At 38.1% G+C, this 25,651-nt stretch overlaps 1 protein-coding gene and 1 long non-coding RNA gene across 3 annotated transcripts in view; one reads left to right on the top strand and one right to left on the bottom strand.

Annotated features, from left to right (window-relative positions):
* The window catches only part of LOC122546905 (uncharacterized), a 459,670-nt gene that overhangs the window by 429,802 nt on the left and 4,217 nt on the right, over nt 1–25,651 (bottom strand). The gene's annotated exons all lie outside the window — the stretch shown is intronic.
* Nucleotides 21,898–25,651, top strand: part of LOC148146777 (uncharacterized) — a 57,912-nt gene continuing 54,158 nt past the window's right edge. The window contains exon 1 of the long non-coding RNA XR_015760476.1: nt 21,898–22,052. This is a non-coding gene — a long non-coding RNA (uncharacterized LOC148146777). The remainder of the gene's footprint in view (nt 22,053–25,651) is intronic.

Raw genomic sequence — 25,651 nt, 5'->3', positions numbered from 1 at the left:
AGTACCTCACCTCTACCAGCAGAAATGAACCATCTGTGAGATAAGATTACAGTTATATCAAAGATCATCAAGGTGTTAGAGAAAAATGTCAAGTCCTGGAAACTGCTAATGACATGGTAACTTGACAACTGCAATAAGATATGGAAATAATGTCCAGAGAAAAGGAGACATTTGATTTCAAATTGAATTGAGGTAAAATTCACCACAGATTATTATATTACACAAATATCAGCTGAATTCTGCAAGTGAATCTCTGCAGCAAAATCATGAAAGCAATCGAGGTTTCTTCCTGTAAATAGCTGAGACTGCAAAAGTTAAGCTTAAAGTCAAGCATAAAATGGAACTTTAACATACTAAAATTAACAAGTTATAGCAGTCTAATTATCTAACAGACTGCTAAACTAGAAGGACAGTAATTAATACTCACACAGCATTATCAAGCCTCAGAAGCTGAAAAGGAGAAGATTCTTATGGAAATCAATGGCTACAGAAACTATTTGATATGGAGCAAAAGAAAATAACGACCTCCAAGTCTCACACTCCAAAATCAGTGAACAACTGGTAAAAGATGAAATAAACAAAAAGGTAACAGAATATTATTGAACAAGCAACAGCTTCAAGGATGCAAAGAATTGTTATTGGTTTTGCTGAAATATTCAGAGCACAAGCATCACTGAATTATTAGTGAGGAAAATATTGTGCAACAACCACAAGTGATGATTTTACTTCTGACCAACAAAACGTTTGAGAGAGAGACAGACAGACAGAGAGAGAGAGAAAACACAGATGTTTGTTAAAACTTTGCAGATGACTATTCTTGAAAAGCAGACTACATTGCTGAAAGGTTATGATGTTTTGAAATAGTAATCAGAAGTATATATAAAGGAAAATGTAGTGTCTTCAGCATCTAGGTAGTTCAAATTTTCAGATGAGATTTAGATAAGAATAAGGGATAAGCCATTCAGGACTGAGATGAGGAAGAATTTTTTTCACTCAGTTGTGAACTTGTGGAATTTGCTCTCACAGAAAGCAGTTGAAGCCAGTTCATTAGATATATTAAAGAGGGAACTGGACATGGCCCTTGCAGCTAAAGGGATCAAGAGGTATGGAGAGAAAGGAGGAGTGGGATATTGACATTGCATGATCAGCCATGATTATATTAAATGGTGGTGCAGGCTCAAAGGTCTACTCCTATACCTATTTTCTATGGTTCTATGTCACTCTGCACTCACGTCACTGACTGTTTGTGGAATGGGACATAAAGATTCTCACACTCATGTCATTGCATCATGATTTCACAAGGCACAACTTATTATTCATGTCTGCGTAGCTACCATCTTAGCAATCTCTCATTGTAATCAATCATTGCAATCTTTCAACAATGAGTATACATAACAAGAGTACTGCTAAGCAAAAGCGCTGTAGTATCACATTAGATGTAAAATTAGAAGTGACAAAGCATAGTAGGAAAGGAAAACATGCAGTCGATACGGGTGCTTCCTCCAATATTTGTGTATACGATTGTAAAGAATGCTGAAGAAATAGAATATAAAGCTAAGCATGTTTTAAAGCACTCAGAGGTTAAAGTGAAAAGGAAAAGATGCATTATCATGTGTGGCAATGCTTTGGCTTTAAGAGTTTATTTTGTCCTATTTCTCAAATTACTACACAGGTAGTGATCTCAGAATTGCTACCAGTGCCACGTGCTGGCCAGAGTAGAAATGAAAGAATAGGCAGGATGAACATGTGGCTTGAGGGATGGTGTAGGAAGGAGGGGTTCAGATTTGTGTGACATTGGGACCGGTTCTGGGGAAGGTGGGTCTATTACAAATTAGTAAAAGGTGGGGGTGAGTTGCATTGCTGGTCAGGGATGATATCACGGCTGTGCTAAACGAGGTCACTATGGAGGGCTTGAGCAGTGAGGCATTGTGGGTGGAGCTGAGAACTAAGAGGGTGCAATTACATTGGTGGGGCTGTATTACAGGCCTTCCAACAGTGAGCATGAGATAGAAGAACAAATAGGTAAACAGATTATGGAAAGATGTAGAGACAACAGGGTGGTGGTGATGGGAGATTTTAATTTTCACAACATTGACTGGGATACACTGAGTGTCAGAAGTCTGGATGGGGCAGAATTTGTAAGGAGCGTCCAGGAAAGTTTTCTAGAGGTGTATGTCAATAGTCCGACAAGGGAAGGGGCCATATTGGACCTGGTGTTGGGTAATAAGCCAGGCCAGGTGGTAGAAGTTGCATTAGGGGATTTCTTTGGAAATAGTGACCACAATTCTGTAAGTTTTAGAATACTCATAGACAAAGATGAGAGTGGTCCTAAGGAATGAGTATTAAACTGGACCAAGACCAATTATATTAAAATTAGGCAGGAGCTGGGAAATGTGAATTGGACACAGCTATTTGAAGGAAAGTCCACATTTGATATGTGGAGGCTTTCAAAGATAGGTTGAAGATAGTGCAGGATAGGCATATCCCTTTGAAAACAAGGGATAAAAAAGGCAAGATTTGTGAACTGTGGGTGACAGGAGAAATCATGCAACTAGCCAAGAGGAAAAGGAAAGCATACATAAGTGCCATGCAGCTAAGAACAGAATGGGCATTGGAGGAATATTAGGAGAATAGAACCAATCTTAAACGAGGAATTAAGGCGGCTAAAAGGAGTCATGAAATATCTTTAGTGAGCAGAATTAAGGAGCATCCAAGGCCTTTTATTCTTAAATAAGAAGCAAGAGAGTAACTACAGAAAGGATTGGTCCACTAAAGGATAAGGAAGAAAGGTTGTGTGTCGAACCTGAGAAAATGTATGAGATTCTCAATGATTACTTTGCATCAATGTTCACTGAGGAACGGGAGGTGATGAATGCTGAGATTAGAGATAGAAGTTTGTTTACTCTGGATCACATTGACATGAGGAGGGAAGATGTGTTGGGTAGACTAAAAGATATTAAGGTGGACAAATCCCCAGGACCGGATGGGATCTATTCCAGGTTGCTGAGGGACCCAAGTGAGGAAATACCTGGGGTCCCAGCAGATATCTTTGTAGCATCATTAAATACAGGGGAGGTGCCGGAGGACTGGAAAGTTGCTCATGTCCCCCTGCAGAAGGATAGTAGGGATGTTCCAGGTAACTACAGACCAGTGAACCTGACGTCAATGGTGGGAAAGGTGTTGGAGAAGATACTGAGGGATAAAATCTATTTATATTTGGAAAAGAATGGGCTTATCAGTGATAGGCAACATGGTTTTGTGAGGGGTAGATCGTGTCTTACCAACTTAATAGAATTCTTTGAGGAAGTAATCAAGTTGATAGATGAAGGAAGGGCTGTAAACGTCATATACATGGACTTTAGTAAGACGTTTGAGAAGGTTCCCCATGGTAAACTAATGGAGAAAGTGAGGTCACATGGTGTGCAGGGTGGATAAAGAACTGGTTGAGCAACAGGAGACAGAGAGTAGTAATTGAAGTGAATTTCTCTAAATGGAGACAGGTGACCAGTGGTGTTCCACAGGGATCAGTGCTGGGCTGCTCTTGTTTGTAATATACATAAATGATCTGGAAGAGGGCATTGTTGGTCTGATCAGTAAGTTTGCAGATGACATGGAGATTGGTGGAGTAGCAGAAAGCACAGGGGACTGTCAAAGAATAGAGGAGAATGTAGGTAGACTGCAGAGTTGGGCGGAGAAGTGGCAGATGGAGTTCAATCCAGGCAAATGTGAGGTGATGCATTTTGGGAAGTCTAATTCTAGAGCGAACTATACCTTAAATGGAAAGTTGGTAAGCAGAGAGATCTGGGAGTTCAGGTCCATTGTACCCTGAAAGTAGCTGCATAGATGGATAGAGTGGTCAAGAAGGCATAATATATGCTTGCCTTCATCGGACAGGGTATTGAGTATAAGAACTGGCAGGTCATGTTAAAATTGTACAAGACTTTGGTTCGGCTTCTTTTAGAATACTATGTACAGTTCTGGTCGCCACTTTACCAAAAGGTTGTGGACGCTTTGGAGAGGGTGCAGAGAATGTTTATGAGGATGTTGCCTGGTATGGAAGTTGAGTAGGTTAGGATTGTTTTCATTAGGAAAAAGAAGACTGAGGGGGGATCTGATTGTGGTCTACAAAATCATGAAGTGTATAGATAGGATAGATAGAGTTAAGCTTTTAGCCAGGGTGAGGGATTCAATAATGAGAGGTGATGAGTTCAAGGTGAAAGGTGAAAAGTTTAAAGGGGATATGCATGGCAAGTACTTTACACAGAGGGTGGTAGGTGCCTGGAACACATTGCCAGCAGAGGTAGTAGATTCATTTAAGGTTAGTCTGGACAGATTCATGAATAGGCTGGGGGTGGTGGTGGGGGGGCAGCAGGATACAGATGCTTAGGAATTGGGCGATAGGTTTAGACAGTAGATTTGGATTGGCTCAGGCTTAGAGGGATGAAGGGCCTGTTCCTTGGCTGTAAATTTTCTTTGTTCTTTGTAAATGAGAGGTTTTAAGAAGATATGCCAAACTAGCTAATGAAGACCCAAAAAGTAACAGCATGGGGCTTGGGTTTTCTTTTAAAGTTGGAACAATTGAAGCATCCTGGATGGGTGTGACCAGCTCTCACGGACCTGCACTTCTAGTTTTTAGTGTTTTTTAGCTTTAGGCAGTTGCTGTTAGAATCTCAACAGGGCAGAAGTAGAAGCTATCTTTTCCCTCTCTTGGTTATAGCTAGAAGCTGGGGTTTCTCTCTGCTGCTGGGTTACTGTGAGACAAATCTATGTTCTGAATTTGCCTTTTTGCCAAGGAGTGAGTTTATGGGATTTTACTATATTAGAACAGTTAATCAGTAATAATTATTGTGTCTATTATTCAGTTAAGTTTTCCAATAGAATTAAAGTTATTCTAAAGTGCTTCTTTCTTTTGTATTTTAACTATAGTTTGACCAATAGAATTGCATGTGGAACAGAGCTCATTCCATTTGTCTTTAAAATAAGAAAAATTAAGGATCTAGGCTACCATAACAATTGGGGGAAAAAGGAACAATTGCTGGCATTATGGATTGAGGATATGCACAATAAGACACTCTGATTAACTCAACTATCATTCAGAAGGCTGTATGGGAAACTGAGAAAGGATGTGGAGAGTAAGAAGCAACAAAGGAGAACCCATTCAAGACTGCCCACGAAAGGTTTTTACAGGAGCTGGAGGACAGTGATGTCAGCAATGTGAAGATTGCAATTAATGATTCTGCAACTATATCTCCATCCTCCACCTAATCCTGGCCCAACACCTCAAAAATTATAGGCCAAAATAATTTTTCTCCCCCTAAAACTGGTTTTATGTTTGAATAATCTCTTTAAAATGTCACTGTAGAACAAGGAAAACATTTTACATGAGGTATTTGTACATTGTGTTGTACAGCTTTGTAGTATTTTGTTTTTTTAGGTATTTCCCTGAGTTACAATACCCATTTCTCCCTTATTCCATTTTTTTAATGGCAGGAATTGTTTCAATATCAGTCAAATAGGTGACATTTAATGGTTTTACAATCCCTACCCCCACCCCATATTTAATTTAATCTTAGGGGGAAACATTTCTCAATAATATCACTTGCTTCACATTCAGGTTCTCAACATAGACTGAAAACCCAGTTGTTGAGGTTCATCCCTTTGAAGGGAGGATCACAGATTTCATCTCTCCCACCCATCCGCAAAGACAGCTAAGAACATGGTTAGAGATTAAAATCTTAGCCGAAAGAGACTTTGATGGGGTGAACTGGGAGTAAAAGTTTTAATATTAATGGTTATATGTTAATGATTAAAATGAATGCAGTGAAAGAACTTGAGGATATAGGGGGAAAAAGTGTTAACTGTACAGTTATTTTACTGTACTGTACAGAGCTACTAGAACTCTGGTGTTCCAGATCCTTATCCCCAAAATCCTTTTTACCCCTTTGACTTTTAACTAAACTCCACATTCCTGGTTATGGGCTCATCAACCAAGACAAATAAGATCTGGATCCCTCAATTTATACACTAAAATGAGGTATTTACTCAGCTCTCCTGTTTCAAAGAAAACAATCCTTATATACACACTAAAAATCATGTGTGCCGTGATGTTAGAACAAGATTGAATCAGGACCTTTATGCACTGTATTCTACATAATGAAACTTGTAAAAGTTTACTCACAATGTACACCTGAGTATAATATGACAGAGGTGAGATTACAGTGACAACCCTTGACATCAATGTTACATTTGACCAATTGTGGCAAGAAGACGACCAAGCAAAATTAGAATCAATGGGTTACGGGGGCACACTCTCCACTGGTCTCTGCTACTGAGCATTTGTGGTGGAGGGAATGGATTTGTGGATGTGGTGCCAGTCAAGCAGGTTGTTTTGTCATGAATGGGGGACTGAACTTGCCACATAAACAAGGTGACTATTAGAGCAGGTCAGAAGCTGGGCATACTACAGTGAGTAACTCACCTCCCAATTCCCCAAAGCCTGTCCACCTTCGACAAAGCACAAGAAAGTGTGCGCTGAGATACTCCCTAATTGCCTTGATGGATGCAGCCCCAGCAACACTCAAATGACTAACCAACCCACTTTACTGGCACCACATCCACAAATCCATTCCCTCCACCACAAACACTCAGTAGCAGCAGTGTGAACCATCTACAAAATGCACTGCAGAAACTCAATGATCCTCAGACAGCACCTTCTAAACTCAAGACCATTCCGTCTAGAAGGATAAGGGCAGCAGATACATGGTAACATCACCAGAAGCAAGTTTCTCTTGAAGACACTCACCATTCTGACTTGGAAATATATCTCTATTCCTTCACTGTTGCTGGGTCAAAATCCTGGAAATCGTCCCCCTAATGCATTGTGGGTCAACCCACAGCAGGTAGACTGCGGCGTTCAAGAAGGTAGCTCACCACTACCTTCTCAACGGCAACTACGGATGGGCAATACATTCTGGCCAACCAGTGCTGCCCACATTCCATGAATGAATTGAAAAACCCACCATGTTAGCTAAATCTGTAATTACATCACTCAACAATCCTGTGCAGAAACTTGCTTATTGTTGTGACTGCAAACAAGCTAAATAAATTCAAACAAAAAAATGCTGAAAAATCCAGGTCAGAAGAGAAACACAGTTAACGTCTCAGGTCCAAGATGATCTTTCAGCATTCCATCACCTGCAATACTTTTCTTTTTAAAATTATGTAAAACTATTTTCAATGATGCTTAATGCATGGGACAATTACCAAGCAGTAAATTCATGAAGAATTTGAATAAAGATTACAAAGCGTTTGAGTTGTACACTCAATTGATGTCACTAACATAAATCATAACGTAATTCATTTTTGCTTAATAATTTCTGGTGATGCAAATCTATCCTGAAAAAATTAAACTGGTATCAAATAATCATTAGGGTGAGGGATTTCATGTATTGGCTAAATACAGTTCTGCAGTTTCTGCTCACTGAGAGTTTCTTTGCACTGTGACTTCAGGATGAGATAGACAGATTTTTAATTAGCAATGGGTTGAAGGAAAGTGGTGTTGAGGCAGAGATCAGATTGTATCAAATGGAGCACCAGACTTGAGGGGCTGAATTCCTTACTCCAGTTCCTAGTTCTTATGGTCTTATGCCAGAAATTTATTGGAATGAGCAGGAAAAATACAGTTATTTTTATTTTACAATTTCAATAATTTATCAAATTAAGTTGGTAGTTACAAAAAAGTGTCTAAAGTACTAAGAATGATGATTTGACCTATTGTACCAAATAGAATTATAGATGTTCACAGCATGGAAGGAGGTCATTTAGCCTAACATGTTTTTGCAGACAACAGGCAACCATCCAGCTTAATCCCATGTTACAGCTTTTCGTCCTTCAACAGTACTTAAACTACAACTATAGGCAGTCCTTGAGTTGCGAACAGATTCTGTTCTTGAGCTTGTTTGCAAGTCTATTTGCTGGAACACAATGCAGGACAATATAAAATAGCTATTTGTAACTAGTAGAAATGTTTGTTCGTAAGATGTTTAGAAATGGGGGATCCCCTATACCATTTAAATGTTATCAGGGTTTCTGCTACTGCCACCCTTTCAAGTAATTTGTTCCAGACCCCATTCATAGAAACTCCTTCTAAACCTCACCTCCAATACAAATATCTATGCTCCTGGTATGGATTTCTCAACCAAGCAGAATAAGACCTTTCTATTTACTCTAACTGGATCTTTCATAAATGTATTGACTTAAATTAGGTCTCCATTTAACTTCGGAACAAAGATAAACAATTGTTCTTCACAACTAAAAGTCTCCAGTCAGGTAACATCCTTATAAACTCTTCTGAACCTCTCTAGTGGAGTGAGATATTTCCCATAGTGCAAGGATCTGAATCAAATGCACCTCTAAGGATCTGATCAGACCACATTTGAAATATTGTGAGCAGTTTTGGACTCTCTAACTAAGAAAGCATGTACTGGCCTTGGAGGAGTCCAGAGGAGCTTCATAAAAATGATCCTGGGAATGAAGAGTTTGTCATAATAGGAATGGTTGAGGACTTTGGGTCTGTACTCAATGGAGTTTAGAAGGATTAGGGTGGGGGAGACCTCATTGAAACTTAGACTACTGAGAGGCCTGGATAGAGTAGCCATGAAGAAAATATTTCCATGATTAAGAGTGTCTAGGACCAAGGGAATGGCCTCAGAGTGAAGTGACAACACTTTAGAATTGAGATGACGAGGAATTTCCTTGTCCACAGGGTGGTGAATTTGTAGAATTCATTATCATAAAAGGCTGTGGAAGCCAAGTCATTGAGTGTCTATCAGACAAAGATAAATGGATAGGTTCTTAATCTTAAAGGTTACAGGGAGAAGCCATGATAATGGGATTGGGAAACATATCAGCCTTGATCAAATGGCAAAACAGATTTGATGGGCTGAATGGCCTATGTCTTATTGTCTTTATGAAGATCTATTTAATTAATCTGAAATCCCTTGTATTTCCCATAGTTTTGCAAGTCTTTCTGTTTACTTGTATGTATCAAATTCCTTTCAGATTTATCAACATCAACCCATCCAATCATAGAAAGATTCTCCTTTTTGACTCCATAAAGATTGTTCGTAATTTTGATGATTTTTAAAATCTCCACTTAATTGTCTCTATGCTAAGGAGAACAATCCAGCTTATCTGGTTCTCCACATATGGAAATCCTTCTTTCCAAAGAAGATCCTGTACATCCATTCAAGACCATAACATCCTAAATAAATGTGCTGCCCAGAATTAGACACCATCCTCTGTGTGAAGAATTGAAACAAAGATTTGGCATAACATATGAATAGTGATTGATGCAAAACTGATTACATTATATAGATATGAAATTACTATTGTCATGATCCTTGGTCCCACTTCAGTGTGAGCATTTTCCCCACTGTATATGTTCTATCTCTATCCAATTTGCCATGCCAACTATTAAATGTTGTTCAAGACTGTGGTCACTACATCAACTACCCTTTCTACCATAAGTCAAAATATTTTTTGTTTTTCCCGAATTTATATCTCTAATATCTAAATAAAGTTTGAGACAAAATTTTGAAAGTTTGTTTTACAATATACTCAAGATAATTTTCAAATCTTTTAATACCCATGTTAACATTTTATTACAAGGTCAGGTCTCAAAAGCGTGGCCTATGACTGATTTATTTTAAACTTACAATAGTTAGAACACCGTTCTAATCATATGTCTGCATTCTGAAATTGTGCTATGCTAACTTGTTTAGCAATCTATTCATTAAGAACTAGAAAATTAAATGTTTCAGTGCTAAAGAAAAAGAGAGTCAAAACTGGCCTTATTCAAAGTAATACCATGGAAGAGTAGCAAATAAACTGCTGATGCATTGTAGGAGACATGGTTGTGCAGGAACAGGGTATGGAAGATTGAAGTCTAAAATGGATAAATTACATTGTATGTCTAATGCCTTAATCTTCTTTCCTATAATCCTCCGTGTTCTTTGCATCAAGATTCCCTAAATTTCACTTAATGCAGCAATACCACCAGACGTTTGAGAGGTCCTTTCCCAGCAACTTAATTCCTACAGTCTCCCTTTCAATTATATTTAAGCCTTTCCACCCATCACCCTCACACACAATTGCTCACAAAACATGGGATTATTTTATACTTAAGTTAGAAAAATAAAACAACTGATGATCAAACTTGAGAAATCTTAGTTATAAAGTATCAGGTACATTTTGGGCCATGTTGTTTCTAAATATTTAGCAGTAGGCACATACCTATCTATTATTTGCACAAGTACAGAGGCAGAAATACATCAGGTATTTTTGGTAGATGTATCTTAAAATAATGTTGGTTCAGCATAAGACCAGTGTAAATGTCACTTGTCCCATGGTACATTGAGACTTTTTAAGCAAACTTAAAATCTCATTTAAATAGTAGTTTCATATTCTTTGAATAATGTAATTAGTTTCACATTAATCACTATTTTTACGTATTATCCCCAAATCTTTGTGTTACAGTGTTTCACTTCGGTGATTGTGTCTAATTCTGGGCACCATAAGAATGTATTTTATATACAGATTTTAAAGGTGTTGAATTACATTTCATAGTTAACAAAAGGAAGATGAATATCAAGGACATGGTGTACAGGCAAAATATTAATCCAGAGTCATAGTAACCAGAATAATAAAGTGATCTATTTTAAATAATAACATTCTACATCTATGATACTGTGTTTTTGAAAGTTAAAAGCTGTTCTTTATAATGCTTTAAACTTGTATTTTATACTTTATCCCCTATGTTAGGAGTTTCTTGGTTTCCCACCTTCCATATATCAGTCTTGAAGTAAGCAGGTCACTGTGCTGCAAGCTCTAAACCAGTTATACTGTAATCATCAACTGGAAAGTCAGACAGCAACATGGTAAAACTTTATCTTTGTAGAGTACGTTGATTGATTGGAGTTGACTGGATGGCCAGTGTTAAACAAATTGCAATAGTATGGGGTTTGAACCCTGTTGTACTTGGGTGGGATGGGGAACTACCTTCTTGTCCTACCTGTTGGGGAGGTTGTAGTGTTGTGGCTCAGATTTACCTTCTGGTGAAAAAAACAGATGAAGAAAAACCCTAGGGCAGTAAAAAGCAATCATTGTTCAATACACTGAGCTTAAAATCTGCAGTGACCACTTCCTAGCATTAGTGTCTAAATGCAGCCACTGGGATGATTGTAGCTAATACGTTGGACTTTCAAAGGATAGTAGGTGTTTGTCTTATCTTGGCTGGCTCCAAAGCTACCAACTGTTGGTTTCACTTGGCTGATTAACCACCATTGATCCACGTGTTCTTTGAAAGGATGTGATCTCAATGTTTAATGAATTCCGCACACATTACAGGCCCTTCCTAAGCTGAAGCCTTTGATTAGGCCAACAGAGGCATTTACAGGGCCATGCAAAATTCCCAAGATATAATTGCAACCTCGTGTTTCTAGATTCCAGTCTATTATGGTCCTTTCATCATATTCTTTCCAAAATAGCATAGGAAGTCATATTTCAACATGTTGCTTTAACAAAATGAGTTCTCATGAATGTGAAGGATTTAAAGTATTGAGAGACAGAACTCTTCCTATTTAAGTAAGGTAGTGTCAGCTTCAAGTGCTCATAGATTAAATCTAATGAAATAGAAATAAATGCAATTTAATATTAGAACTTTACTACAGAAATAAATACAGTACAATTTCCTGTAATCTGCCCAACTTCTGCACAGCATACATTAATGCAATAATATAGCTTTACTTGCTCCTTCCCAACATGACTGTCCTGTGGCTTATCTAACTGAAATTCAAAGACCTCTAATTAAGGACAGTTTTTAGTACATGTCCCTGAGCAAGGGACTGATAGCGCTCAAACACATTTCATATTATACATTTAACACCAGCAAACTGGGAAATGTTCACCCTGTCGTTTGGGAGTCAGTTTAGCTCAATTGATTGTATGGCTAATTTGCAAAGCAGAGTGATGCCAAAAGCATGGCTTAAATTCCCATATTGGCTGAGGTTACTATGAAGGATTCTCATTCTCAATTTCTCCCCTTGCCTGAGGTGTGGCAACCCTCAGGTTCAACAATAACCAGTTGTCTCTCTATAATGACCCATTGCAGAGCCATGAATTGATTACAGATTATCAAGAACTAAAAAGATAGAGAGATTACTGTTGGTGGATCACAATGTCTGAGAAATAACAAATCCCACATTCACAACTGTAAATGGGAATCAATTTAGTTCATTATAATCTAACTCTGGTAAACATTACTCCAACAATCCTACTGTCGTCTTATTGTTGAACACAGAACAGACTTTCCCTAAATATACAGAAAATAATTTCCATTTAAATAACTATATGCCAGCAAGATTAAACATGAACATTAAATATCAACCAGTCTTCAACAGATTAAATAATGGATCTTATAATGCAATATTATGGCGTGGATGAAGAAAGTGAATGAATTATAGCCAGACAGATTTTCAGATGATACAAAATAGATGGGAAGGAAAGTGGTGAGGTTGACACAAAAGAATCTGAGAGGGATAGAGACAGGCTAAGCGACTGGGCAAAAACTTAGTAGATGAAGTATAATGTGAGGTTACATCCTTTGGCAGAAAGCACAGAACAGCTGAATATTATTTAAATGGAGAAAGACTATAGAATGCTAAAGAACAGAGTAAGCTGGGACTTCTTGTTCATGGAAGGCATCACATCCAAGTTTAGCATATAATAATGAAAACAAATGGAAAATTGGCTTTTATTTCAAAGGAAATGGAGTATAAAAGTGGAGAGGCTTTGCTGTATTAAACATTAGTTTGGAGACAGCTGGAGTACTGTGAACAGTTTGGGCCCCTTATAAAAAGGAAAGAAATACTGGCACAGGAGGCAGTTCACTGGGGGTTCACAAAGATGATACCAGGAATGGAAGGACTGCTTTATTAGAAGTTAAGTAGGTTGGGCCTGTACTCATTTAAATTTAGAAGAATGAGAGGCAACCTTATAGAAACATATGAGAATCTTAGGGGACTTAGAGTAAATGCAGAAAAGTTGTTTCCCCTTTTGCAAGTTTCTAGGACCCAATGGCATAATATCAAAATAAGAATTTGCACATTTAAAACAAAGGGCCTCATTCCTGATGAAGGGCTTTTGCCTGAAACATCGACTTTCCTGCTCCTCGGGATGCTGCCTGGCTTAGTGTGCTTTTCCAGCACCACACTCTCAACATTTAAAACAAAGATGAGGAGGAATTTCTTCATTCCACAGGTAATGAATCTGTGAAATTCTTTACCACAGATAGCTGGTCCGGCTAGGTTATTAAATATGTACAGGCCTGAAATTGAATGATTTTTAAACAGTAAGGGAACCAAGAGTTATAGGAAAGGCAAGAAAGTGGAGTTGAGGATTATCAAATCGACGATGATCTCATTAAATGGCAGAGCAGACCTGATGGAATGAATGGCCTACATCTGTTATTATAGCTTACGGATCACTGGTGCTGTAGGTATTTCTACTACACCAAAGGATTTATCTAAAATTGCTTGGAATGTCTCCATCTCATTTCGATTTAAAAAAAAATGCTTCAAGCATTGATGAACAATCACAATGATATTTCCCAACTTCCTTAGAATTTAGTACTCGAACATCTATTGCACAGTCTGTAACAAAGTAGTTTGTCATTTTGATTTATTTATTATAAACCACCAGTGATTCCATTGTAAACTGCAGGACACAATGTACATTCAGTAAATGCTATTTTTAGAGCTTTACATGATTTTTCTAGAACAGATATATAAAATAGCAATTTTAAATATAATGGCACAAGGTTTGTAGCTCAGGTTGAGGTTTAGCATGTAGGTTTGCTCACTGAGCTGTAGTTTGATATCCAGGCGTTTCATTACCTGGCTAGGTAACATCATCAGTGGCGACCTCCAAGTGAAGCGAAGTTGTTGTCTCCTGCTTTCTATTTATATCTTTCTCCTGGATGGGGTTCCTGGGGTTTGTGGTGATGTCATTTCCTGTTCGTTTTCTGAGCAGTTGATAGATGGCATCTAGATCTATGTGCTTGTTTATGGCGTTGTGGTTGGAGTGCCAGACCTCTAGGAATTCTCTGGCATGTCTTTGCTTAGCCTGTCCCAGGATAGATGTGTTGTCCTAGTCGAAATGGTGGTTTTTTTCATCCGTGTGTAGGGCTATGAGGGAGAGGGGGTCGTGTCTTTTTGCGGCTAGCTGTTGTTTGTGTATCCTGGTGGCTAACTTTCTTCCTGTTTGTCCTACATCGTGTTTGTGGCAGTCCTTGCATGGAATTTTATAGATGACGTTGGTTTTGTCCATGGGTTGTACTGGGTCTTTTAAGTTTGTTAAGTTTGTTTGAGAATGTTGGTGGGTTTGTGTGCTACTAGGATTCCAAGAGGTCTCAGTAGTCTGGCTGTCATTTCTGAAACTTCTTTGATATATGGTAAGGTGGTTAGGGTTTCTGGCTGTGTTTTGTCTGCTTGTCGTGGTTTGTTCTTGAGGAATCTGCGCACTGTGTTTTTTGAGTATCCGTTCTTCTTGAATACGTCGTATAGGTGGTTCTCCTCTGTTTTTCAAAGTTCGTCTGTGCTGCAGTGTGTGGTGGCTCGTTGGAATAGTGTTCTGATACAGCTTAGTTTGTGTGTGTTGGGATGGTTGCTGGTGTAGTTGAGTATTTGGTCAGTGTTTGTTGGTTTTCTGTATACGCAGGTTTGTAATTCTCCCTTGTCCTTTCTTTCTACTGTGACGTCCAGAAATGCGAGTTTGTTGTCAGTTTCTTCCTCCTTGGTGAACTTTATGCCTGTGAGGGTGTTGTTGATGATGTTAAATGTCTCTTCTATCTTGTTTCGTTTTGTGATGATAAAGGTGTCATCTATGTAGCGAACTCAGATTTTTGGTTTGATGATTGGTAGGGCTGTTTGTTCTAGCCTTTGCATTACCGCTTCTGCTATGAATCCTAATAGCGGAGATCCCATGGGTGTGCCGTTGGTTTGTTTGTAGACTATGTTGTTGAAAGTGAAGTGGATGGTGAGGCACAGGTCCACTAGCTTCATGATGTTTTCGTTGGTAATGTGATTGATGGTGGTTGGTGTGTGTGTGATGGTCTGTTCTAAAAGTGTGGTGCGTGTTTCCTCTGCTAGGTCGATGTTGATGGAGGTGAACAGTGCTGTTACGCCGAATGAGATCATTGCTTCGTCTTCCTCTATTTTGGTGTTTTTGAAGATTTTTAGGAATTCCTGGGTGGAGTGGATGGAGTGCTATGACTCTTCTACTAGGTACTTCAGTCTTGCGTGTAGTTCTTTGGCCAGTCTGTAAGTTGGCCAGGCATCTATCAACCCCTCAGAAAATGAACAGGAAATGACATCACCACAAACCCCAGGAACCCCATCCAGGAGAAAGATATAAATAGAAAGCAGGAGACAACAGCTTTGCTTCACTTGGAGGTCACCACTGATGGTGTTACCTAGCCAGGTAATGAAGCGTCTGGATATCAAACCTACAGCTCAGCGAGCAAATCTACACCCTAAACCCCTTAAATATAATGTTTTAAAGCATTGTATATTCATGAATATTAAAAGAGTTTCAAGGCAATAGCTGGTTAAGATGCTAATATACTAGTTGTGATGTTGATTCATTATATGGTGCAAAAAAATGAACAATGTATTACCTTATCACAATAATCAATAAAAATCTACAGCAGTTGGGTTCAGAAATCATTGTCCCATGTGCTTGGCAAGAGGTCTGGTAGACCTCTCCTTTCTGAGTGTGAACAGTGAAAGATAAACACACATAGGCAATCAATAGTAGAAAGTGAGGACTGCAGATGCTGGAGATCAGAGTCAAGAGTGTGGTGCTGGAAAAGCACAAGCCAGGCAGCATCCAAGGAGCTGCAGAATCAACGTTTCGGGCATAAGCGCTTCATTAAGAATCATCAACATATTCTCGACACATAGTGATACTTGCAAAATTCTTGACAGATTGCCTATCAAAAAGTTGCAAAACTTTTTGGAACACACGAATAGTCAAAAAGGTACTTTATTTAAACTTAATGATGTAAAGAAATATCATTATCTATGTTTTTAATTATGTCAAGATAATTTATACTGCTTGAATCAAATCCAATCAAAACTGTGTTATGTTCATTCACTTTACTGTGAACTAAAGTAACTTATTGATTCATGTCAGGTCTTGTCTCACCAACTATTTGCTCAGCCTGCTTTCAGAGGGATTAAAGAGATGTTTGTGTTAAGGACATGAATATCAAATTGAGATTGTAAGAAGATGCTTTTGATACATCCAGAGTTATATCATTGGTTGTTTTTGTAGAACAGAACTTGAGTATTGCTGAGACAAAAAGACATTTGATGAAGCTTTTTGTTTTGCATACATCAGGAACAATTCACAAAAAATGAATAAATTGGAAAAGTCAACATTTATACTATACGAGTGGAGTGCGTTGGTGGTTGGCAATTAGACTCTGATTGATAGTTACATTGAGAAAGCAGTTAATGGTGATTGTCAACCAAACAGGTTGACTGATTTCTCAGGAAAATACTTTGACCAATGTGCAAGCAAATAACTGTCACCCATTTTGTTGAATAGAACACAGTATGTGTTCCTATTTATTCTATCTGCAAATAACAGGCTGTTATGTATTAATGTATGTAGTTTACAGTACATGTGCCACATGTGTATTACTATCTAGGTTCAAGTACACAGAAGGGCACCACACTGTTAGGCCAACTGACAATCCAAAATTAGTTGTCCACGTAGATGTTCACACACTCCGGGTTATTCAGCAAATATTCTCCAACTGCAGAATCGCACCTAAATGGTGGATATTATGTTACATGCATTGGAAATGTAGGCTGCTTTGGTATAGATAGTATTTTGCTTGTTGTAAACTGCCAAAAGGATATGCTCATTTATATGATCAATCAATACTGGGATGTGCAGCCTACATACCCAGCATCACACTGGCACCAAAATTCATATACCCCATGTTGTTCATCTTGTGATAGACAGAATGTCTTTTTGGCTTGATGTTAGTGGCAGTTGTGACATAAATTGTTCTCCCTGCTCCTGGCTCATGATCAAACTGATACTTTTAATGTTTACTTTCAATTTCCCTCCAATTTCCCTCCTCTTCAATTGACAAAGCTATGCCTTTTAATCTGTAAGTCTAAGTCCATGCAAAGTGGATGCCCTATTGGATTTCCCATTTTCTCAAATTAATCTTGTCAGTAGAATCTGAAAGTGGCTGAACTACCCAAATGAAACAGTTGCAAGTTCTCTGGTAATACTAAATTGGTATTCTGGCCAGTCTGTTTGACTCTACTTCTGCATTCCACTTAAATCAAAAATCAAGTATATGAAACTTTGTCCAAAGGAGTCACTTTACAGCTTATTTTCAAATAGAAGAAAACTTACTAATAAATGCAAAAAAGTAATTCATGATATGTCCTCCAATTCACGTTGGTCAGAATTACAATGATGCAGGATGGAGAATCCTGCACTTGCTCGAATTTATTGGATTCATGCCAACAGAGTCACAGTTCTGAATCCAAATATTGATGTTTAAACCTAAGCTTTAGAGAGGATTTCAATGCCATATGTTATTTAATGTGGACAGCAACCCTTTATGTAATGCCTTTAAATAAAGAAAAATAACCCCGCAACAGCTCACAAAAGTGAGACAAGGCAAAATGAATGTCGAAACAAATTATTAAAATGGGGATTACCATCTTTTGCAGAAAAACCTGGATTTTAAGGAAGGTATAATGGGAAGAAAGCAAACTGACAAAGCAAAATAAATTTTATCATTATTTAATCCTTTGGGTTCAGGTTATGCCAGGATTTTTTATGTGTATAGGAGGCTGTGCTGGGAATTCTAGATTATGAGTTTTTGGACAGAAAGCACCAGCCCCCAAAGTGAAGATAAATACATAGATAATAACCAAGAAGTGAAAGCTAAAGGAACAGTGATTTCTGGGATAGAAGTACAAGGTTTAAAAAAACAGGTCATAATGAAATTTAAACAGTATGTATGGCAACCTGTACAGGTTGGCAAGGACAAGAGATCATAGTTGAGTTGGAATTAGTGTGGAATTGGATATTGATTGCAAAGTTTTGAATGAGTATTGAGAGTGGAGGAGGGAAGGCCAACTTGAAGAGCAGTGTTTTAGTCAAATCCGGAGTTGTAATGACAAGAATAAGGATTTCAGTAGTTGAGAGGCTGATGTGGGGCAAAAATGAATGATATTTACAAAAAGGAAGTAGATGGTCTTTGAGATAATTAATTTAGGTTACAGTCAAATAGTACATTGCTACCGAAGCTGGAGACAATGGTTAGGGAAGATGAAAGTGAGGAGTGCAGAGTTTTCCTGAAGAAGGGCTTATGCCCGAAACATTGATTCTCCTGCTCCTTTGATGCTGCCTGACCTGCTGCGCTTTTCCAGCAACACATTTTTCAGCTAGGGAAGATGAAGTCAGTTATAGAGATGACGTTTGTTGCTGATAAGGGTGGTGACTGGAAAAGCACAGCAGGTCAGGCAGCATCCGAGGAGCAGGAGAATTGACATTTCAGCAAGGGCTTATGCCCTTGTTCTGCCTCGGATGCAGCCTGATCTGCTGTGCTTTTCCAGCAACACGCTCTTGACTCCGATCTCCAGCATCTGCAGTCCTCACGTTTTCCTCCGTAAAGATGGTGACTACAACTGTTTAGTTTAACTGGAAGAAACCACATCTCATCCATGGTGTAAGATAAGTGGGGGAGGAAAAAGATTAGTAGTGAAGTTGGTAAACTGTGCATATTGAGCACTGACTCCATGCTTGCAGATGATGTTGCCAAATGACAATTCACATAACTAAAAAAGAGGCAGCTACGGATATGTGATTAGAAGATTCCAGAGGTAACAGTGCAGGCACAAGTAAAGAAGCCGTTGCTCACTATGCACTAAACTATGAACAGATAGGAAATTGATGATGCAAATGATGTGAGCTTCACTAAACTGGAAAACAGGAGAGGCAAGGGAGGAAACTGGTGTGGTCAGGAAGAACAAAGAGACATTACATACCATGTTAATAGGAATGTTGATTAGCATGAAGTTTCAGATCTGTAGCAAGGTCAAAAACCCGACTGGAGTGATTTAAACATGGTGTTACACGAAAGATATAGTCAAAGATTTGGGAAGCAACAACACATTCAAGATCTTTAGTGACACACCAATTCAAGATTGTTTAAATGGCCAAAGTGATCCAGGGTTGTCTTTTGGAATGGGGAATGTTGACTGTGGTTTTGAGACCTGAAAAGGTGAAGGACAATAACTGACAAGAGGGAGCTATTGACAATGTCAGCAGTGGAAAGGCTATGAAAGGGACTTTTGGTCATTAGCGATTTAATGGGAATTGGGTCAGGAAGTCAGTTGCAGATGAGATCAGATGTTAAAGCTGAGTAATGAAAGTAACTTTGTCTGGATTAGCAATCCAAAGGCATAAACTAATGGTTCAAAGAACATGTTCACTTCCAGCACTACATTTTAGTACTGTATATAAATTCAGTGTAAACTAAACCTTTGAAAATAAGCTGAAAATGTGATTAAGATGTTGTCAAGTTCAACACTTATTTTCAATCAAAATTTTGTTAGAAGTTGCCTCAAGGAAACTTATCAATCTTTCTCAGTATTCTCCCAACTGCAAAACATTAATATAGAATATCAGTTTAAATAGTTGTGCCCTGTTTTATGTTTGATCGTGATGTAGCAGTTTGTTGCAACAGCCATGCATCAAATAAAATTAGAAACACAATGTGTTAAATAAGTAAGTTATAAACCAGCTTTCAAAATGAAAACTTCAAAACTTTTAACTAACATCTACATTTTAACAGTTTTGGGTTCTAAATCAGTAATATGTTTGGCAAACAAACAAAAACAAAAGTAGTAATGTCAATAGTCTTATAAAATATTGAAACAATTTCTCCACACTATAGATTAAAGCTTGTCTAAAATTCTGACATTATATTTTAAAATATTTTCAATAGAGCATTAAGTTATATTGACTAATAAATTAACTCGATCACATGTTGATGCAGATTTTTAAACTGAATCCTACTATGGTGAGTTTTGCATCGTTAGTTGTTAGCAATTCTAGATATTACTACTCCCAAGAGCAGCTCAAATTGCATTGATTATACTCAGACTTTGCTGTGACAAATACTGCATCTGACAAAGCTAAAACAATTATTTAATAAAGACAATAACAATACTCGGTCAGTTTATGTTTACATCAAATTTGACCTGCATTAGGGTCAGTTGTGTAAGAAGATTTCAACCAACACACTCTGATAGATCTTGGTCAATGGGAACTTTCAATAGGTGAACAATCGATTTGAAGGACAAGGATATCCTTACAATACTGCAAATCTAATCTACCCACTGACAATAGCTCTTGTCAATCTACATTCGTACATTAGTTCGAGTGGATTGGAGATTACCATAACCATAACTGTTCAGGATGTGGGATGGCAGGACAGGATGAAGGTAGTGAATGGGAACCGAGCAAATTCTAAATTAAAAGAACTTGTGCTTAAAATGCTCATAATTTGTGATTTCTGTTTGAATGATGTGGTTTATGAAAATAGTAACACATAATCTAGTAACACAAGACATTACTGATTATCATTTCTACAAATAAAGAGATGAAATTTTATTTGAAAAGGCACTAAATTAAAATAAAATCGCATTACTTCACTTCTTCAAAACCAAAACACAGTAGTGTAATTACACAATTATGGCAGTTTTAAAAGCTCAAAAGAAATCACAGATAGTATCAATACATTAATTTTCAAAACAATTGTCAGCATTATCTCCCCAGTCTTATTCTTCATAAGTATGGCACTACAATTTGTCACTTATCTCTGTGCAATTGTAACAAATATATTCACTTATTCAAACATTAAGTTAGTAATTATGACTCCATACTCATCCTCAATTTAAATAGATGTTTCAAAATTCTAAAACAAAAGCCTCTCAGTCTTGACCAACTGATCACAGTGTATATTCTCACAATTGGCATAAACATGAAAAATTACTAATTTAAGATTGGCAGAATCGGGCGGGGGAATGAAAATAAAACCACCATGACAGATGAAGCTACTTTATTGAAAAATAAAGAATAACTCAGCTTTTAAAAAACTAGATGAAGCGCTATATCTTTCAAACTATGCAAAGATGATATCGCCTTACCATTTGCAGAAATCACTAAAGATAATCAGGATTTAATTAAAGAAGTCCACGCAGTCCTCAGTGTTGTACTAGTTGATCATTACGTTGTTTATGTTTAACTTGGTATCACAAATAAAAGAAAAAAAGAGTACACCGACAGCAGCCGATTTCTCGCTACTTCTCAATGCTTCATCCCCGCTAGATACAATGTTTAAGTTTAATAATTAAGTAACAATACGAAATCATGATTTTTTTTAAGCCCCTTTCCGTGTAACTGAGTTTTCTTTCTTTATTCCAGAGTGGTTTCATGCACATATACACGTGTGCTTGTTTGTTTGAAAATTAAATTAGATAACACATCAGAGTTATTTTAATACGTTTTTCGCTATCTTGTGGTTAGAATAATTGTTAACTGCACCGGCACGAATTCATTTATTGGCTTAAACTGCTTGTGAGTTCGAGAGCGAATAAAGATTCGCTCTTTTGAAAAGTGTTGCATTTTCTTCTACGAAGAACAAAAATACAAAAGTTCAGCATCATTTTTTTTGTAGAATCTACTAGCGATGTACTTGAACTAATAAAAAAAATCATAACTGTTGAAAATGGCGGCGGGAAGCAGCCTCAGGATCCATCAGAAAAAAAAAGTTTTTTAAAAAAATACTCATTTATGTCTGGATCCAAAAAATATCTACTTTTGCTCTTGCCTGGAAAAGTGGGAAAAGTAAAGTGTTGATGCTGAGTGGTTCCTTCAGAAGTTACGCAACCGTAAGTTACTGATTCGTTTGAAATTAGATTCTACTTGGAAGGAAAAATGATCTTATTGAATTAAATCCATCAGTTTAAACTTGATATTCCTTTTCTCTGTTCTCAGTCAAAACTAGCGCTCAAGAAATTACAAGTTTCGATATTCTTATAATAAACTGAATAACTTGCTTATTTTTTAAAAAAACTAATCGCATAATTAAGTAAATTCCCAAAATGAGGATTGTTATCCTTTTCAGTATCCTACTTTTCAAATTGTTTCAATTTCTCCATTTGCGCACAAACTACAACTAAAGTTTTTTTTCGGTTTTTATGTTAATTTATTTAAATCTACTGTCAAACTTGAACTTGACTTTTACTTGTTTTGGAGGTGGGGAGTGGAGGAAAGATGTAAATTTACAGAGCGGTGAATTCGGTCAGATCTCCCAAGGAGCTGAGTCAAATGTGCCTTTTAGTTTTAAATTTTTGCACGGAGGCTAGGATTTGAGAAATGCGGGGGAGGGGCTGTTCTTATTTTGCTCTAAGAGATAGTCGGGTATACTCAGCGCCATTTTGTAGCTAAAGAGCAGCTTCTTTCTGCCTTCTCCACTCACCTGGGAAACGGAAGCGGAAATAGACTCATCTGGCGCTGCTAACCAATAGGGTGCGGCAGCGTCAGCCAACGGGCCTGCGCGTGAGCCGCGGGTGCGAGGATTACGTAACTGCACATTTCAACAGCCACCTGTACAAAGATGTCCGAACATAATAAGTATTCCTATCACTGTGGTATCTTCCAGAAACACTGCAATTTACTTTCTCCGTATCAAACTCATATAATTCATACCTTGTATAGAAACCATAACTTTTTAAAAAATGTGGTTTTAATTTAAAATACTCAGTTTTGCTTATTGTTGTCATGCTCTACAAAGGGTATTCTGTATCAAACTACATCATTATATTATCAATTCACCAGACTATTCCACTTAAACCCGTTTTCTCAGATTGCTTGGTAATACAAAACTTGAAGATCAATTCTGTTTCCTCATCCTAGTGCTGATGAGTGCCTCCTAAAAATGTTTAAATCCTGCTTGTCCCTCCAATTTTGCATTTGCCCCTGTAATGCCTCCAATTTGGTACACTGAAATCTTCCACCTTTTGAGACTGGAGTCAAGTGTGTGGTGCTGGAAAAGCACGGCACCATCCAAGAAGCAGGAGAATCGATGTTTCAGGCATTAGCCCTTCATCAGGAATTCATCACCTTTGAGATTGGTTTTAATTACATCTTCTGCCACCCTGCATCCTACCAATCTGGCATATATTAGCATCCCATTTCTTATTAATTCTGTTTTCATCTCTTTCATGGTCAGCACATGTAAACCAACTTAACAAACATCAAGCTGCTCTTGTTATTAACTGAAAACTTCAAACCGAACACTTCATAGCTATCATTACATTCTCACATGCACCAGTCACTCACTCTAGTTCACCATCACTTATATCCAAAACCACACCCTTTTCAAGCTAAACAAATGAACACATGAATAGATCTTTTCAAGTTTTCCTTCTAGATTTACTTTAAATAATTTGATACAACCTTGAAGTTAAATAAAAATACTTTTAGCAATTTGTCTAAAGAGCAGTGTTGAGTGTACAGCGCATGCTAAGACATTTGTTAAAATCTGCATTTGGCTAACAGTGGCATATCTATGAGCAAAAATATCAAGTTCAGACTTCTCTTTTGGCCTTCAGTAAAATTTTTAAGGACTATAGTAAAAGAGAGAAAATAATAAGGACAGATTTGGGATAGTCAGTATGGCTTTGTGCGTGGGAAATCATGCCTCACAAACTTGATTGGGTTTTTTGAAGAAGTAACAAAGAAGATTGAGGGCAGAGCAGTAGATGTGATCTATATGGACTTCAGTAAGGCGTTCGACAAGTTTCCCCATGGGACACTGATAAGAAAGGTTAGATCTCATGGAATACGGGGAGAACTAGCCATTTGGATACAGAACTGGCTCAAAGGCAGAAGACAGAGGGTGGTGGTGGAGGGTTGTTTTTCAGACTAGAGGCCTGTGACCGGTGGAGTCCCACAAGGATCGGTGCTGGGCCCTCTACTTTTTGTCATTTACATAAATGATTTGGATGCGAGCATAAGAAGTACAGTTAGTAAATTTGCAAATGACACCAAAATTGGAGGTGTAGTGGACAGCGAAGAGGGTTACCTCAGATTACAACAGGATCTGGACCAGATGGGCCAATGGGCTGAGGAGTGACAGATGGAGTTTAATTTAGATAAATGAAAGCTGTTGCATTTTGGGAAAGCAAATCTTAGCAGGACTTACACACTTAATGGTAAGGTCCTAGGGAGTGTTGCTGAACAAAGAGACCTTGGAGTGCAGGTTCATAGCTCCTTGAAAGTGGAATCACAGGTAGATAGGATAGTGAAGAATGCGTTTGGTATGCTTTCCTTTATTGGTCAGATTATTGAGTACAGGAGTTGGGAGGTCATGTTGCGGATGTACAGGACATTGGTTAGGCCACTGTTGGAATATTGCGTGCAATTCTGGTCTCCCTCCCATTGGAAAGATGTTGTGAAACTTGAAAGGGTTCAGAAATAATTTACAAGGATTTTGCCAGGGTTGGAGGATCTGAGCTACAGGGAGAGGCTGAAGAGGCTGGGGCTGTTTTCCCTGGAGCGTTGGAGGCTGAGGGGTGACCTTAGGGGTTTACAAAATTTATGAGGGGCATGGATAGGATAAATAGACAAAGTCTTTTCCCTGAGGTCAGGGAGTCCAGAACTAGAGGGCATGGGTTTAAGGTGAGAGAGGAAAGATATAAAAGAGACCTAAGGGGCAACGTTTTCACGCAGAGGGTGTGGTGGAGACTGGTACAATTGCAACATTTAAGAGGCATTTGGATGGGTATATGAATAGGAAGGATTTGGAGGGATATGGGCCGGGTGCTGGCAGGTGGGACTAGATTGGGTTGAGATATCTGGTCGGCATGGACGGGTTGGACCGAAGGGTCTGTTTCCATGCTGTACATCTCTGACTCTAATATTCAGTTGATATGGGAAGATGACCTATTATCTAAATGGGGGAGATTTTGGGGTGCTGCGGTACAGAGGGATCTGGGTGTCCTCATTCATGAGTCACAGAAAACTAGCTGATAATAAAGAAAAAATGGAATGTTGGCTTTTATAGCTAAAGGAATAGAATATAAAGGTAAGGAAGTAGTTACAACTATACAAGTCATTGGTCAGAGTGCATCTGGAGTATTGTGCACAATTTTCATCCCCTTATTTCAAAAAATATAGTGTCATTGGAGGCAATTCAGAGGAGGTTCACTAGATTGACCCCAGGGATGAAGGTTTGACATATGAAGAGAGATTGAACAGTTTAGGCCTACACTCTCTGGACTTGAGAAAAATGAGGGGAAATCAAATTGAGGTATTCAAGGTAATAATAGGTATGTATAAAATAGATGAAACAGATGCTTCCTCTTGTGGGGCATTCTAAGATGTAAGGTCATATTCTTAGGATAAGGGGTAGCAAACTTAAAACAATTGAGGAGAAACTACTTTGTCCAAAGGGTTGTGAATCTATGGAATTTGCTACCCCAAA

This window comes from Chiloscyllium plagiosum, unplaced genomic scaffold, assembly GCF_037043375.1.
Source record: "Chiloscyllium plagiosum isolate Xiang-an unplaced genomic scaffold, Cpla_swu_hap1 HiC_scaffold_19, whole genome shotgun sequence".
Taxonomy (NCBI): domain Eukaryota; kingdom Metazoa; phylum Chordata; class Chondrichthyes; order Orectolobiformes; family Hemiscylliidae; genus Chiloscyllium; species Chiloscyllium plagiosum.
Note: the sequence above shows the minus strand (reverse complement) of the source record. Positions and strands in the feature narration are given on the sequence as shown.